General features: G+C 42.5%; 1 protein-coding gene across 1 annotated transcript in view; it reads left to right on the top strand.

Moving 5' to 3' along the window:
• Positions 1–15,319, top strand: part of TENM4 (teneurin transmembrane protein 4) — a 1,172,733-nt gene that overhangs the window by 88,034 nt on the left and 1,069,380 nt on the right.

Raw genomic sequence — 15,319 nt, 5'->3', positions numbered from 1 at the left:
TCTGAGCCAAAGTTAACTGGTTTTAAATCCATTAATTTATATATTATTTGGATTTAGCACACACCTTTTTCTGTAGTAGCTCAACGTGACATACATTCAGGTACATTAGGTATTTCCCGGTCCACAGAAGACTTCCAATCTGTTTGTGCCTATGTGACAGTGAGGGTTATGTGAGTTGCTCAACATCACAGGGAGCTGCAGTGGGATTGAAACAGGTTTTCCTAGTTGTCAGCCCAGAGCGTTAAGAACTAGGCTGCCCCTCCACTCAATTTGGGTCTTTCCAAGGACCTGGGACTCACAGAGATACAGGCACGAATATCTGCAGTTCCACATAGAGTAGATTTTGCAAAAGTGATTGGATTATGTCTTTTAAATTTAAAATTTGCAAGTATTTTGGGAGTCCAATCATTACGGTGCCCTTTTATGTAGCAGTGGTAAACTTACCGCTGTGTCGCTTTGTACCAAATCAACCCTACCACCGGGCTCACTCAAGTTCTTTGAACCTCGAGTGTCCCCTAGACTGTGCAGACTGTGATATATTGCAGGAAGACCTTAGGAAATTGGAAGACTGGGCTTACAAATGGTAGATGAAATTTAATGTGGACAAATGCAAGGTGATGCACATTGGAAAGAATAATCCAAATCATAGTTACCTGATGCTAGGGTCCTCCTTGGGGGAGTTGGCGCTCAAGAAAAAGATCTGTGTGTCGTTGTTGATAATACGCTGAAATCTTCTGCTCAGTGTGTGGCGGCAGTGGCCAAAAAATCAAACAGGATGCTAGGAATTATTAGGAAAGAGATGGCGAATAAGACCGAAAATACTATAATGCCTTTGTATCGCTCCATGGTGCGTCTGCACCTTTATTGTGTTCAGTTCTGGTTGCCATATCTCAAAAAAGATATAGAGGGGCATTTTCGAAAGAAACGTTTAAGTCAGAATTTGGACGTTTTACAAAGACGTCCAAATTCCAAACCGGGAAGAAGGTCATTTTCGAAAAAGATTGACGTCCAACTCTTGTGTTCGAAAATACCGTGGACATCCTGTGATTTGAACGTTTTGCGATTTGGACGTTTTGATTTTCAGCCATTTTCGAAAAAAAAACCATCCAAGTGTAAAACGTCCAAAGTCAAGTCATTGGGACGTAGGAGGAGCCCCCTGACATCCCAGGACAGCAATCGGGCACCCTAGGGAACACTGCAGTGGACTTCATAAAATGCTCCCAGGTACACATCTGATCACTGCTCACTCACCTTCTGTGCTGAGCCCCCCAAACTTCCCCCCAAAACCCACTACCCCCAACTATACACCACTACCATAGCCCTTACGGGTGAAGGGGGGCACCTATATGTGGGTACAGTGGGTTTCTGGTGAGTTTTGAAGGGCTCTCAGTTTCCTTCACAAGTGTAACAGGTAGTGGGGATATGGGCCTGGGTCCACCTGTCTGAAGTGCACTGCATCATTACTAGACTACTCCAGGGACCTGCATGCTGCTGTCATCGACCTGAGTATGACATCTGAGGCTGGCAAGTAATGTTCTTCAACACACTGTTTGGGGGTGGGAGGGGGTTAGTGACCACTGGGGGAGTATGGGGAGGTCATCCCTGATTCCCTCCAGTGGTCATCTGGTCATTTGGGGCACTTTTTTGTGCCTTATTCGTAATAAAAACAGGTCTAGCTCAAAATGTCACTTTTTGGACGTCCATCTTTTTCGAAAATGAGCCTGACAGTGGAATTAGAAAAGGTTCAAAGAAGAGCGACTAAAATGATAAAGGGGATGGAACTCCTCTCGTATGAGGAAAGGCTAAAGAGGTTAGGGCTCTTCAGCTTGGAAAAGAGACGGCTGAGGGGAGATATGATTGAGGTCTTCAAAATCCTGAATGGTGTAGAACAAGTAGAAGTAAACTGATTTTTTTACTCATTCCAAAATTACTAGGGGACACTTGAGGAAGTTACATGGAAATATTTTTAAAACAAATAGGAGGAAATATTTTTTCACTCAACGAATAGTTAAGCTCTTCTTGTGTTCCAGTTTGTAATCACAGTATGTTATTTTTTTCCAGCTGTTTTTCATCAATTCTACTATCACTGGAATTGCCACGTCTAAAAACCATGCAATTTTCTTTTCTCTTCTCTGACCAAGATGTCACGTGTGTTGTGTTCCAAATGCCTTCCAGTTTGAATTTTAAATTCCCTCAAGATCCTGACCTGCTCGTTTTCAATGGTATAATCCAAAGAGTTGTTTGACACTTGATTATTGCGGAGCTTGTAGTCCGGCTGGGCTATTTTGCTAAGGGCGCAGATTAGATGGTCTACAGTTTCATCTTTGGCTTTGCATAATCGCCATTTGCTGTCATTTGAAATTTTTCAATCTTAGCTGTCATAACATTTGCTTGAAATGAATGTCCTCGGACTACTAAGATGATAATTCGTTCAGTTTTCTTTTCAAAATGCTTCAGTTTTCAACCACTGCTGTGATAGTTGTTTGTCACATCTTTCCATCAATATCTTTTATGTCTTGAATACGCACTTGCTGGTCTTTCCAGTTGATGAACTTTCATTCTATTTCTTGCTTTTTTATATGCTATTTTCAATTCTGATTTCAGCCGTTTTTTTTCTTTGCTAACTTTAGTTTTGCTTTTTGTCAAGTGGAATGGCATTTTAGAAAAGACTCATTGCCTCCAGGGCAGGGGCGTAGCCAGAAAACAGATTTTGGGCAGGCCTAGGCAAGAACTAGGTGGGCACCAAGTGTTCTCCCCCACCCCCACCACCAAAAGGCTTCTTTCCACCTTGGCAGTCTGCAACAGGCATGCGCTGAAAACTGAGCATGCGCAGGTGTCGGTTTCGTGGAGAGTAGCGTTTTCGTTACCATCAGGGGGAAGCCTTCAGCTGGCAGAGCTTGGGATCCCCACCACCTACCACTAAATATGTGCTACTGTTGGGTGGGCCTGAGCCCTAAGTGGGTGGGCCCTGGCTCACCCAGGCCCACCTGTGGCTACGCCACTGCTCCAGGGCCACCCTCAGCCCCAAATCTTTGGAATGACCTGCCAGACAGATCCATCTATGTGACTGCCTGCATTTCTGATAGGACTTCTGGTTAATTAGTGAGCAACTGCCCATCAGTTTTACCATCCCAGTCTGTAAGACAACCCGGCTATAAGAAAATGTACACTTCTGCTTTGGCTTCTAAAATATTCAGCTGGTAACCTATTTTCTACATATTTTTCTACTCTTGTAGAAAAATGTTACCTTTTCAAGGCTACAGTAATCTGGTAAAACGGAGGGAAGCCACCAACCCAAATAGGCTCAAATGATGCCCTAGAAAAGGTGACATTCTTACTATGAGGCCCTTTTACTAAAGGGCAGTAGGGCTACCACCACATTGGTGAGCGGCAAGTTGGGCCTACCGCCAGGCTACCACAGGAACCCGGTGGTAGTCCCATCCTCTGCTGTGTGGCAAGTTCAGCGCTAGGAAATGCATTTTAATTTTTTAGTACCGGGGTCTTACCTGGCGGTACTAGGGCAGTTGTTGCCCAGTTACCGCTGGGGGTAGCACGGGCAGGGCTGCCAAGAGACCAAACCAGGCCTGGGGCAGGGGCCGCTGCCGCCAGCCCCACCCCCTCCGGATCGCCACCAGGCCCGCCACTTTATTCCCCCCTCCGGATCGCTGCTGCTTCCTCCCCAGGATCGCTGCCGCCCAGCACAACTGGAAATACGTTGGCTGGCAGGGATCCCAACGCCCCGCCAGCAGAAGAGTCTTCTCCTCCACTCCAGGGTACTTCATGCTGTGACAATGAAGTCTATAAACGTCAGAGCATACACCTTTCATAACTGGCATATTTATAGAGAAATTGGCAGAAGACTGAAACCCCCCCCCCCCCCCCCAAAAAAAAAAACTATTATTAATTTTGAAACATTTGGACTTACTGTAGAGGCCACACTGTGGCCCTACTCTAGTGATCATGGTTTGAAATTTAAGTATAGTAACACACTGTAAATATTCTTTTGCCCTTGTTGTTCCTTGGCATTTTTCTTCACCTACTGGTGGCCTGGCCTGAAGCCCTTTACTTTTTTCTGTAAATGAAATTTTTGATGGTTTCAAGAATACATTTTCCACTTCTGCATATGATAATGCGTGTTCTTGTGGACGAGGAGACGTTTAAAGCAGTTCATATGGTAGCCTCCCTGGATAGACAAGTCAGCTCTCAGTTGTTTCAGCCAAGAAAAGCAAAACGATGCAATCAGCAGAGCAAAAAATAGACCTAAATTAAAAAAAGTCTAAGATATTTATTGTCTTCTCCCTATTGACTTGACTTGAGTTCCTTCAGCTTAAAAGGGTACATTGGACCTGGAATATGAAAATCGATGCATCTCCTGCTGTTTATTGCAAATAAATTTGATTTTCAGTTAATTGTAGCAGTCCTTTTTCATAATTTATGAGCTGCCTTACAAGAGTGAATCTTTCAGGCCGAGCGGTGATGCATCTGATGTTTTCAATGGTAATGGGCCAGTGATTGTTAATTGCTACCGTGAAAACCAGCAGTGTCACTCCTGAAAGCATTCAGTTATGTGCAACCTACAGGCATCACACATTTACCATATGCTTTGAAAGCATTTGCACACATATCTCAAGGGGAATTTCAAGAGCTTTAACTATCCATCCCATAAATGGGGAAGGAGAGTCCAAATAACTATTGTTCAGAGTTGAAAACCAGACATGTAGGACTCAGGGGAGACGGAAGCCATGTTCAGCAACCTTTAATTTGGTTGTTAACTATGTAAGATTGAAAATGACAAAACCTTTGTCTGCTGATCATGCTACACTTTTTGTGATTTTTTTTTTTATTAATATATTTTTTTATTGATGATTCAACTGTACCAACAATATAACAAAATTTCAGCTTCCCCTCCATTCAGTCTTATGACAAAGATATAAACATTTAACGCTTCACTTCATCAATATTTTTACATTTATGTAGAACCCCCTTCCCCCCGCCCCTCCCCTTCTCCCCCTACCCCGAATCACCACCCCCCCTCCTGCTCCTTCCTAACATTCCCAGCCCCTATTTAGTTTCACAGATTCAGGATTACATTCAGATGTGTCCATTCATCTGCTGTTGAATTATATTTCCCCCAACGGCGATCTGTCCATGCTACACTTTTTGATGCTTTTTTCACTCTAGCACAGTCTACTATTTTGGCTAACTGGAAATCAGCTAATCTGTTAAATGTGCATTTTTGGTGGAATTCGGTACTACAGCATCAAAAGTTGGAACTTGCTTTAGCAGAGAAGTGCGGTTTACTTCATGTTAAGAGGAAGTTATGGTTTCTAGTTGATGTTTATTTAGAAAGTATGACCTCTTGATTGTAGACCATCTCTCTATATAAAAGGCAAAACCAACGTTCTATGAAGCCTCCAGCCGGAAGTGTGAAGGGGGCGAGATATCCGGTTTCCCTATGAGTGTCTGCCCCGCCCTCTCTGTAACACAGTCAGTGAAGGAAAACAGCAGAGCACGAAATCAAAGCGCTGGCTCTGTAACAGTGAAGGACTCAGAGGGGGGAGGGGAGAGAGGCCAGAGGGCAGGGACACAAACACTCCCACATGCACACAGAAGAAAACATTGCTAGCCCCCGTTTCATTTGCATCAGAAACGGGGCTTTTTTTACTAGTTAACTAATATTATGGAGCATTTAACCTTTTTTTGTTTTGTTTATTATTGTGCTTGTTACCTGATTGCTTTACTATGCTGGATTGGTGCAGTGTGCAGAAATCTGAGTAGATTACATCTATAGCATGTTCCTGATTCAATTCTCCAGTCACCCAGTCAAAGAATTCAATGAGATTCGTTTGGCACGATTTCCCTTTGGTAAAACCATGTTGTCTTGGATCTTGCAACTTATTGGCTTCCAGGAAACTTCACTATCCTTTCCTTCAGCATCGCTTCCATTACTTTTCCAATAACCGAAGTGAGGCTTACTGGCCTGTAGTTTCCAGCTTCTTCCCTATCACCACTTTTGTGAAGAGGGACCACATCTCCAATCCCACGGAACCTCTCCCGTCTCCAAGGATTTATTAGACAAATCTTTAAGAGGACCCGCCAAAACCTCTCTGAGCTCCCTCAAAATCCTGGGGTGGATCCCGTCCGGTCCCATGGCTTTGTCCACCTTTAGATTTTCAAGTTGTTCATATGGTGCTATATCCGCTCCATTCTCATATGTACTTTTGCCAATCAATCGTGGTCCTTCTCCAGGATTTTCTTCAGGAATAACATGTATAGAATGTTTGTACATTTGGGAAGCTTGCCAGGTGCCCTTGGCCTGGATTGGCCGCTGTCGTGGACAGGATGCTGGGCTCGATGGACCCTTGGTCTTTTACCAGTGTGGCATTACTTATGTACTTATGTCCTCTACTTGGCTCACTTTATTACATAGAGCAGTGATTTAACCTATTGTGATATCATAGTGGCTCATTCCACCAATAAGAGCCAACCTCATTAGTGATGTCACAATGGCTTGATTGTATAGAATGTTTGTACGTTTGGGAAGCTTGCCAGGTGCCCTTGGCCTGGATTGGCCGCTGTCGTGGACAGGATGCTGGGCTCGATGGACCCTTGGTCTTTTCCCAGTGTGGCATTACTTATGTACTTATGTCCTCTACTTGGCTCACTTTTATTACATAGAGCAGTGATTTAACCTATTGTGATATCATAGTGGCTCATTCCACCAATAAGAGCCAACCTCATTAGTGATGTCACAATGGCTTGATTGTATAGAATGTTTGTACGTTTGGGAAGCTCGCCAGGTGCCCTTGGACTAGATTGGCCGCTGTCGTGGACAGGATGCTGGGCTCGATGGACCCTTGATCTTTTCCCAGTATGGCATTACTTATGTACTTATGTTCTCTACTTGGCTCACTTTTATTACATAGAGCAGTGATTTAACCTATTGTGATGTCATAGTGGCTCATTCCACAAATAAGAGCCAACCTCATTAGTGATGTCACAATGGCTTGATTGTATAGAATGTTTGTACGTTTGGGAAGCTTGCCAGGTGCCCTTGGCCTGGATTGGCCGCTGTCATGGACAGGATGCTGGGCTCGATGGACCCTTGGTCTTTCCCCAGTGTGGCATTACTTATGTACTTATGTCCTCTACTTGGCTCACTTTTATTACATAGAGCAGTGATTTAACCTATTGTGATATCATAGTGGCTCATTCCACCAATAAGAGCCAACCTCATTAGTGATGTCACAATGGCTTGATTGTATAGAATGTTTGTACGTTTGGGAAGCTCGCCAGGTGCCCTTGGACTAGATTGGCCGCTGTCGTGGACAGGATGCTGGGCTCGATGGACCCTTGATCTTTTCCCAGTATGGCATTACTTATGTACTTATGTTCTCTACTTGGCTCACTTTTATTACATAGAGCAGTGATTTAACCTATTGTGATGTCATAGTGGCTCATTCCACCAATAAGAGCCAACCTCATTAGTGATGTCACAATGGCTTGATTGTATAGAATGTTTGTACGTTTGGGAAGCTTGCCAGGTGCCCTTGGCCTAGATTGGCCGCTGTCGTGGACAGGATGCTGGGCTCGATGGACCCTTGGTCTTTTCCCAGTGTGGCATTACTTATGTACTTATGTCCTCTACTTGGCTCACTTTTATTACATAGAGCAGTGATTTAACCTATTGTGATGTCACAGTGGCTCATTCCACCAATAAGAGCCAACCTCATTAGTGATGTCACAATGGCTTGATTGTATAGAATGTTTGTACATTTGGGAAGCTCGCCAGGTGCCCTTGGCCTGGATTGGCCGCTGTCGTGGACAGGATGCTGGGCTCGATGGACCCTTGGTCTTTTCCCAGTGTGGCATTACTTATGTACTTATGTCCTCTACTTGGCTCACTTTTATTACATAGAGCAGTGATTTAACCTATTGTGATATCATAGTGGCTCATTCCACCAATAAGAGCCAACCTCATTAGTGATGTCACAATGGCTTGATTGTATAGAATGTTTGTACGTTTGGGAAGCTTGCCAGGTGCCCTTGGCCTGGATTGGCCGCTGTCGTGGACAGGATGCTGGGCTCGATGGACCCCTTGGTCTTTTCCCAGTGTGGCATTACTTATGTACTTATGAAAACAGAACAAAAGTATTTGTTTAGCAAATTTGCTTTTCCTTCATCATTATCCACATGCTTAAGTGGAGAGATTGCACGTAAATGTAGGCACCATCATGTGCACCAATGATAACGTGGTGCAAATGCCTGTGCCTAAATTTACACACAGAGCACCTTTATTCTACAATTATGTGTGTAACTGAAAACCACACTGCCGATCTACTCTAAATGCCCATGACCCTCCCATTTCCATTCCCTCTTTTTCAGGCCGCACGTGTCTAACTTTACTACTACTACTTAACATTTCTAGAGCGCTACTAGGGTTACGCAGCGCTGTACAATTTAACAAAGAGAGACAGTCCCTGCTCAAAGAGCTTACAATCTAATAGACAAGTGAACTCCCAATTAAATCTAACTAGTGCCAAAAATTGCTGTTAAAAAGCCAACACACCAGATCGCACCCTTCCTATCTCAGATAGCCTGAAACTCCTCGGCGTTACATTGGACCATAACAACACTAGAGAGCCAAGTGGCATCCACAACAAAGAAGATGTTCCACTCAATATGGAAACTCAAACGCGTGAAGCAATTCTTCCCGAGGGAAACATTCCGCAACCTGATACAATCAATGGTACTAAGCCACTTAGACTGCTGCAATGGAATTTATGCGGAATGTAAAGAACAAACCCTAAAGAAACTCCAGACTGTCCAAAACACTGCTTCTAGGCTTATATTTGGCAAAACGCGATTTGAAAGCGCAAAACCCCTCCGTGAAAAACTACACTGGCTCCCAATCAAAGAACGCATCCCTTTCAAAATCTGCACCATGGTTCACAAAATCATCTACGGAGAAGCCCCGAGTTACATGACAGACTTGGTCGACTTACCAATTAGAAATACATCCAAATCAACTCGAACTTATCTGAATCTGCACTACCCAAGCTGCAAAGGACCTAAATACAAATCATCCTACGCATCTAGTTTCTCCTACATAAACACACAACTGTGGAACGCATTACCCAAAGCCTTGAAAACGACGTACGACCACCTAAACTTCAAGAAGGCATACCCTACCGATCCAACCTAAATGCCTAACCTCAGCAACACGGCCAAACTAAAGCACGTAATGGACATAACACAACTCTTCCGTTCTACGATTCCCTAATGTGGCTGTACCACATGAACTTTATCTTACCACGACATCACCTTGTATTTGTTCACACCGGAGCCTGCAAAGGCCTCTCCGGTACTATGTAAGCCACATTGAGCCTACAAATAGGTGGGAAAATGTGGGATACAAATGTAACAAATAAATAAATAAATTATTAGCACTAATTGGCTCATTATTCTATTAAATTGTACACGCAAGTCGGGAATATGCCTAAATTTGAGTATGCAATTTTTGGTGACTTTTTATGGGGGTTAGTGTGCAAAGTTGCATATGCAAGTTATAGAATAGTGTCCGTTATGTACATAATTTAATATAATAATTAGCTTATTGGCATTAATGACCAGTTATCGGCTATAAATGGTGTCAATTAACACATAAATGCCCTTAGTCAGGATTCTGCAACTTGTGTGTGCAAAATCCATAACATACAACTGCAAGGAGGCATGGACCTGGGAGGGGCCTGGGTGGGTCAATGGTCTGCCTATTACTTACATGCAGCATGGGTTAATGCCTAAATGCCTACAATTAGGCTTGAGCAATCCAATTCTCAAGAACAGAAATTGCTTGTGTGGGGACCCAATATCGTATAAATACAGATCTAATGTCCCAGACACATTAGCACTAGAATACACCTCTTGAGTAATTACATATTTGCAGTCAGTATTTATTATATCATAAGCACATAAGTACATAAGCATCGCCATGCTGGGACAGACCAAGGGTCCATCGAGCCCAGCACCCTGTCACCGACAGCGGCCAAAAGAACAAGCAATTTGTCCCGCCCATCCTAGAAATACTGTATTCCCTCGTCTATTCAATAACATTCTATGGCTTTTTCCTCCAGGAAGCTGATAAGTACATAAGCAGGACTTGTCAACATCAATTTAAATATATATAAATTTTTTTAGAAGGGGATCTTCAGAATATACTGCAACACACACCATGTGAACACTTTGTTCCTTTGTAGTAATGGTGCGGTGCAAATAGTCATTGATCCACTTTATACTAGGAAAACAGGCCCGTTTCAGGAGCAAATGAAACGGGCGCTAGCAAGGTTTTCCTCCCCAACCCGCCCCTTCTCCCTCCCTTCCTACCTACCGATCCCTTCGTCACCCCCTTCTCCCTCCCTACCTACCTACCTACGGACCCCTTCGTCGTTCTGACGGCATTGGCATTGCTCCGCATTCCGCACCTCTTGGACGCACTGAACGCCATTGCTCCGCCCTCGACGTCATGACGTTCGACGCGAGGGCAGGGCCCCTAGCCTGAGCGATTTCGGTGGCTTCACCACCATGGTCTTACGAACCGTTCTGGAAGGAAGTGACAGTGACGTCACTGTCCTCAGAACGTTGAGGGTGAGTTTTATTATATAGGATTATTTTTTTGAAAACCTTCTGTGTGTTTAACCTTCATCCTCAACAGCCATACAAAAAATCAAAGTATATGCGTATTGCATCACTTAACTGGCATCGATTTTTTTCACCAGAGGAGAACCTCTGCCAATGTGGCCAGATTTCGGTTTCTTCTTCAGGGAAGAGGTTCACTGGAGAAAAAGATGAAATGAATAACAATATCGTGACTCCGTAATACATATAGTGCCCGCTAACATATTAACCACTCACAGCAGCACTCACAGATACATGGTGCATAGCGCATCTGCAAAGGGAAGAAAATGGCCGCAGCGTCTTAGCACAGGCTTCATCTTTAAATAGCCTACAGCTGATCATCAAACTGCTTTTCTGATTGGAGCATGTCACTACGGTTGCAGCCAATCAGATCAAGGACCACCAATCAATCTTAGAATTCAGTCCTGAGGGGTGAGGTGATCGTAGTTGGAAGATCCAGCATTGTTCCTAGTAGTTTAATAACTGTCCAGCGTTCCCAACCTCCCACCCTAGTTGGACACAATCTAGATTTCTCCATCAAGGGCAAATTATGGCTTAGACTACATTATTAGTCATGCAGTTGGTACAAGATCGAGCATAAATAGGACGTGAAGTAGCAGGATGTTACCATATTGACCCTTCAATGGTCAGATCACACCATTGACAAGACCCTCATTTGAAATGACCCAAGGTACCTGGGTCACCTATTGTTTTATTCCTTCTGAAGGCACAAATTGGACGGTCAGAAAAACAATCATAAATTTGCAGTATCCTCCAGTGAAGATGGCGTTGCTGCAGTATTTTGAAGTATATATGCAGGGTTACCTCAGTCAGCGATCAAAAGATTACAAAGTGATTGTAATCTTTTGATCGCTGATTGAGGTAACCCTGCATATATACTACACTTAAATCCACAACTTGCAAGTATATCTCTCTTTATGTCATCACAAGAGCAACAAGGAAAAGACTTCAGATACTCGGTACTCACTGTTTTTGTTTTGAACAGTGGACCGCGCTGCTCAGCGTTTACTTATGAAATTTGACTTTTTCTTTTGTAAAACAGCTGGCGAGCATCCTCATAAGTCAAAAACCTCATCTTTTATGCTCCTTATTCAAATTCTTTTTGTATTTTTTATTTTATATTTTATAATAGAAATAAACAGTCACTTAGCTGCTGTTGCACTCGAACTAGTGGGTACGCCCGACAGCGAGCTCCTGTTTCACTGATGCTTCGTAAGGAGCAGAACCCATAGTTTCCTACAACACCCCACAATCAAGCGAACATCATTACCTTAGAAACTTTTCAGAGAGATTAGAAAACTCGTGGATTCGCAATTAATTAGTCTTTACACGTACCTGATATTGTATCAGCATCTATCTTGTCAAAAATCTTTTTGAACTAAGATGGCGGCTGGATTTTAAACCAACACCAACTCTATCGACCAATCAAATTCTACTAGAAATTTAAAGGGAACTTAACCCTTTAATCAATTAAACCAAAAGTACGCAGTTAGACTGCTCACTTTCCTTAAATATTGGATAATAAAGCGCGAAACCCCTATGAGAAAAACTACACTGGCTCCCACTATAAGAATGCATCACGTTTAAACTTTGCACTTTAGTCCATAAAATCATCCATGGTAATGCCCCAGCCTACATGTCAGATCTAATAGAACTACCACCCAGGAACGCAAAAAAATCTTCCCGCACACCCCTCATTCTTCATCCTCCCAAGTGTAAGGGTTTGAAATGCAAATCAATGCACGCATCTACCTTTTCCTATACGAGCATGCAGCTCTGGAATGCGCTGCCACGTAACTTGAAAACGGTCTATGAACTGACCAATTTCCGCAAATTATTAAGTAGAGGAGTGTGGTAGCCGTGTTAGTCCACTCTTAAGGTTATCAATAGAAATCAAACAAAATAAAACATGGAAAAGAAAATAAGATGATACCTTTTTTATTGGACATAACTTAATACATTTCTTGATTAGCTTTCGTAGCTTTCGAAGGATGAAGAAGGGCAACCTTCGAAAGCTAATCAAGAAATGTATTAAGTTATGTCCAATAAAAAAGGTATCATCTTATTTTCTTTTCCATGTTTTATTTTGTTTGATTTCTATAGATTCTACATGGAATGTTGCTATTCCACTAGCAACATTCCATGTAGAAGTCAGCCCTTGTAGATCACCAATGTGGCCGCGCAGGCTTCTGCTTCTGTGAGTCTGACGTCCTGCACGTATGTGCAGGACGTCAGACTCACAGAAACAGAAGCCTGCACAGCCTTCTACATGGAATGTTGCTAGTGGAATAGCAACATTCCATGTAGAATCTCCAATAGTAGCAACATTCCATGTAGAATCTCCAATGGTATCTATTTTACTGTCATAGTAATGCTTGAATGTTTTCACTTATATACACTGTGAGCTAGCACATTTGCTTATTTCTGATCTGAGGAAGAAGGGCAACCTTCGAAAGCTAATCAAGAAATGTATTAAGTTATGTCCAATAAAAAAGGTATCATCTTATTTTCTTTTCCATGTTTTATTTTGTTTGATTTCTATTGATAACCGCAAATTATTAAAAACCTATCTCTTCGACGAGATATATCACAAAGATCAACATGTGTAATTGTATAATCTTTTGAACTTTAGTACTGTCTTATGTCTTTTGCTTTAACACCATCATGTAATTCACCACCATGTAACACAAACCCTCTGTAAACCTAATGTATATTCACTTCTGTTTCCAGTACCCATGATGTATTTTAAGCCACATTGAGCCTGCAAAGAGGTGGGATAATGTGGGATACAAATGCAATAAATAAATAAAATAAATTTATTTAAAAAAAGCTTTCCATTCCACTCGATTATTCAAACCTGCTTGAGCTAGGGATCCCAACCTATAGATCCAGTGTTGTTCCCTCTGGACTAATTTTCGGTCTCTGTCCCCACCCCGTAGCGATTCCGGAATGTGGTCATTCACTATACATTTAAAGTCTTCAAACCTATGTGTTTTCTCTATGCTGTGTGAAACTAAAGGAGCCTCAAGGCGTGAATGTTTCAAGTTATGTTTATGATCACTAAGGCTTTGTTTCAGAGGCCGCGAAGTCTTCCCTACATATAATTTTGAACAAGTACACATCATAATGTACACCACATGTGTTGTGTCACAGCTTGTATCAAATTTGTCTGGTGTCTAACGGATTAGTAATGGACTCTGCTGTCATCATAACTGGACAAAAACTACATTTCATGCATTGTTTATGTCCCTGAGACCTGGCAGCTCTAGTAGCCAACGTCCTATCTTGCAGAATCTCTTTCAAGTTTTGATTTCGTGTATAGGCTATTCTCAGCTTATGATTCTGAAAGGTAGGATGTATTTGCATGATTTTCCAGTGTTTTTTTAATTACATGTACCGCTGCACTCGTCCCCTGCGAATATCGTAACACACAAGTTTGTAAATTCTGTTCTGTATCAACCTTTTTTTATTATTATTTGCTTGTAATAATTGATTTTGATGGTGATATTTAGCACGTGTAAAAGCTGCTTTTACTACATGCTCTGGATATCCTCGGGATTTGAACTTCCGTAATACCGTTTTTGCTTGATCTTTGAATATAGTTGTGCTGCTGCATATCCTACGGTACCTCAACAGTTGTGAAAACGGCAAACTCTCCTTCGTGTTCTTAGGATGATTACTGTCATAGTGCAACAAGATATTGCGATGAGAATTAAGGAAAAGGACAAACTGCAAAAAGTTGACATAGCTCAAAAAAGTCAGATTGTAAAACCGAGGAAATCTTTTCAGTAAATGTCAATCACCAATCAATAACTCCCAGATACTGAAAGGAGCTCACAGGTGGCTGGGGAACACTGAAAAGAACAGGTATAACAGATGGTGGAAATAAGCAGTTTGAGATCCAGCATGTAACAGTTTTATCAGCGTCAAGGACTAGGCAGTTGTCAGTAAGCCACCCAGCCACAGCCTCTAAACAAAACTGTACAGGCCGAAGGTTAGGAGTTATAAGATCAGTGTGATACATGAGCAAAATATCATCTGCATAAATGTAAGTGGAAATATTAAAAGATTGAATAAGGTTCCCAATGAACTCGAGAATGTTAAATAATAACAGTTTATGGATTTTTCCTCCAGAAACTTGTCCAAACTTTTTCTAAACTCAGATACACTAACTACTTGTACGATATCCTCCAGCAAAGAGTGTCAGTGCTTAACTATGGTGTCCTTTTACAAAGGCGCGCTGAAAAATGGCTTGTGGTAGTGTATGCGCGGGTTTTGGGCGCGCGCCGATCCATTTTTTAGCGCACCTGTAAAAAAGGCACACTTTTTTTTGCCGAAAATGGACGTGCGGCAAAAATGAAAATTGCCACGCGTCCATTTTGGGTCTGAGACCTTACCGCCAGCCGTTGAGCTAGCGGTAAGGACTCACGCAGTAACCAGGCGGTAATGACCTACGCGCGCCAAATTCCACTTGGCGCACGTCTGTTATGCGCGCCTGAAAATAAAAAATATTTTTCAGACGTTTGTATCGGATGCGCTCCAAAATGAAATTACCGCAAGAGCCACATGGTAGTTGGGCGGTAACTCCATTTTGGAATGTGTAGACGCTTATGCGGCTTAGTAA

Source organism: Microcaecilia unicolor, chromosome 4, assembly GCF_901765095.1.
Source record: "Microcaecilia unicolor chromosome 4, aMicUni1.1, whole genome shotgun sequence".
NCBI classification, from domain to species: Eukaryota; Metazoa; Chordata; class Amphibia; order Gymnophiona; family Siphonopidae; genus Microcaecilia; species Microcaecilia unicolor.
Note: the sequence above shows the minus strand (reverse complement) of the source record. Positions and strands in the feature narration are given on the sequence as shown.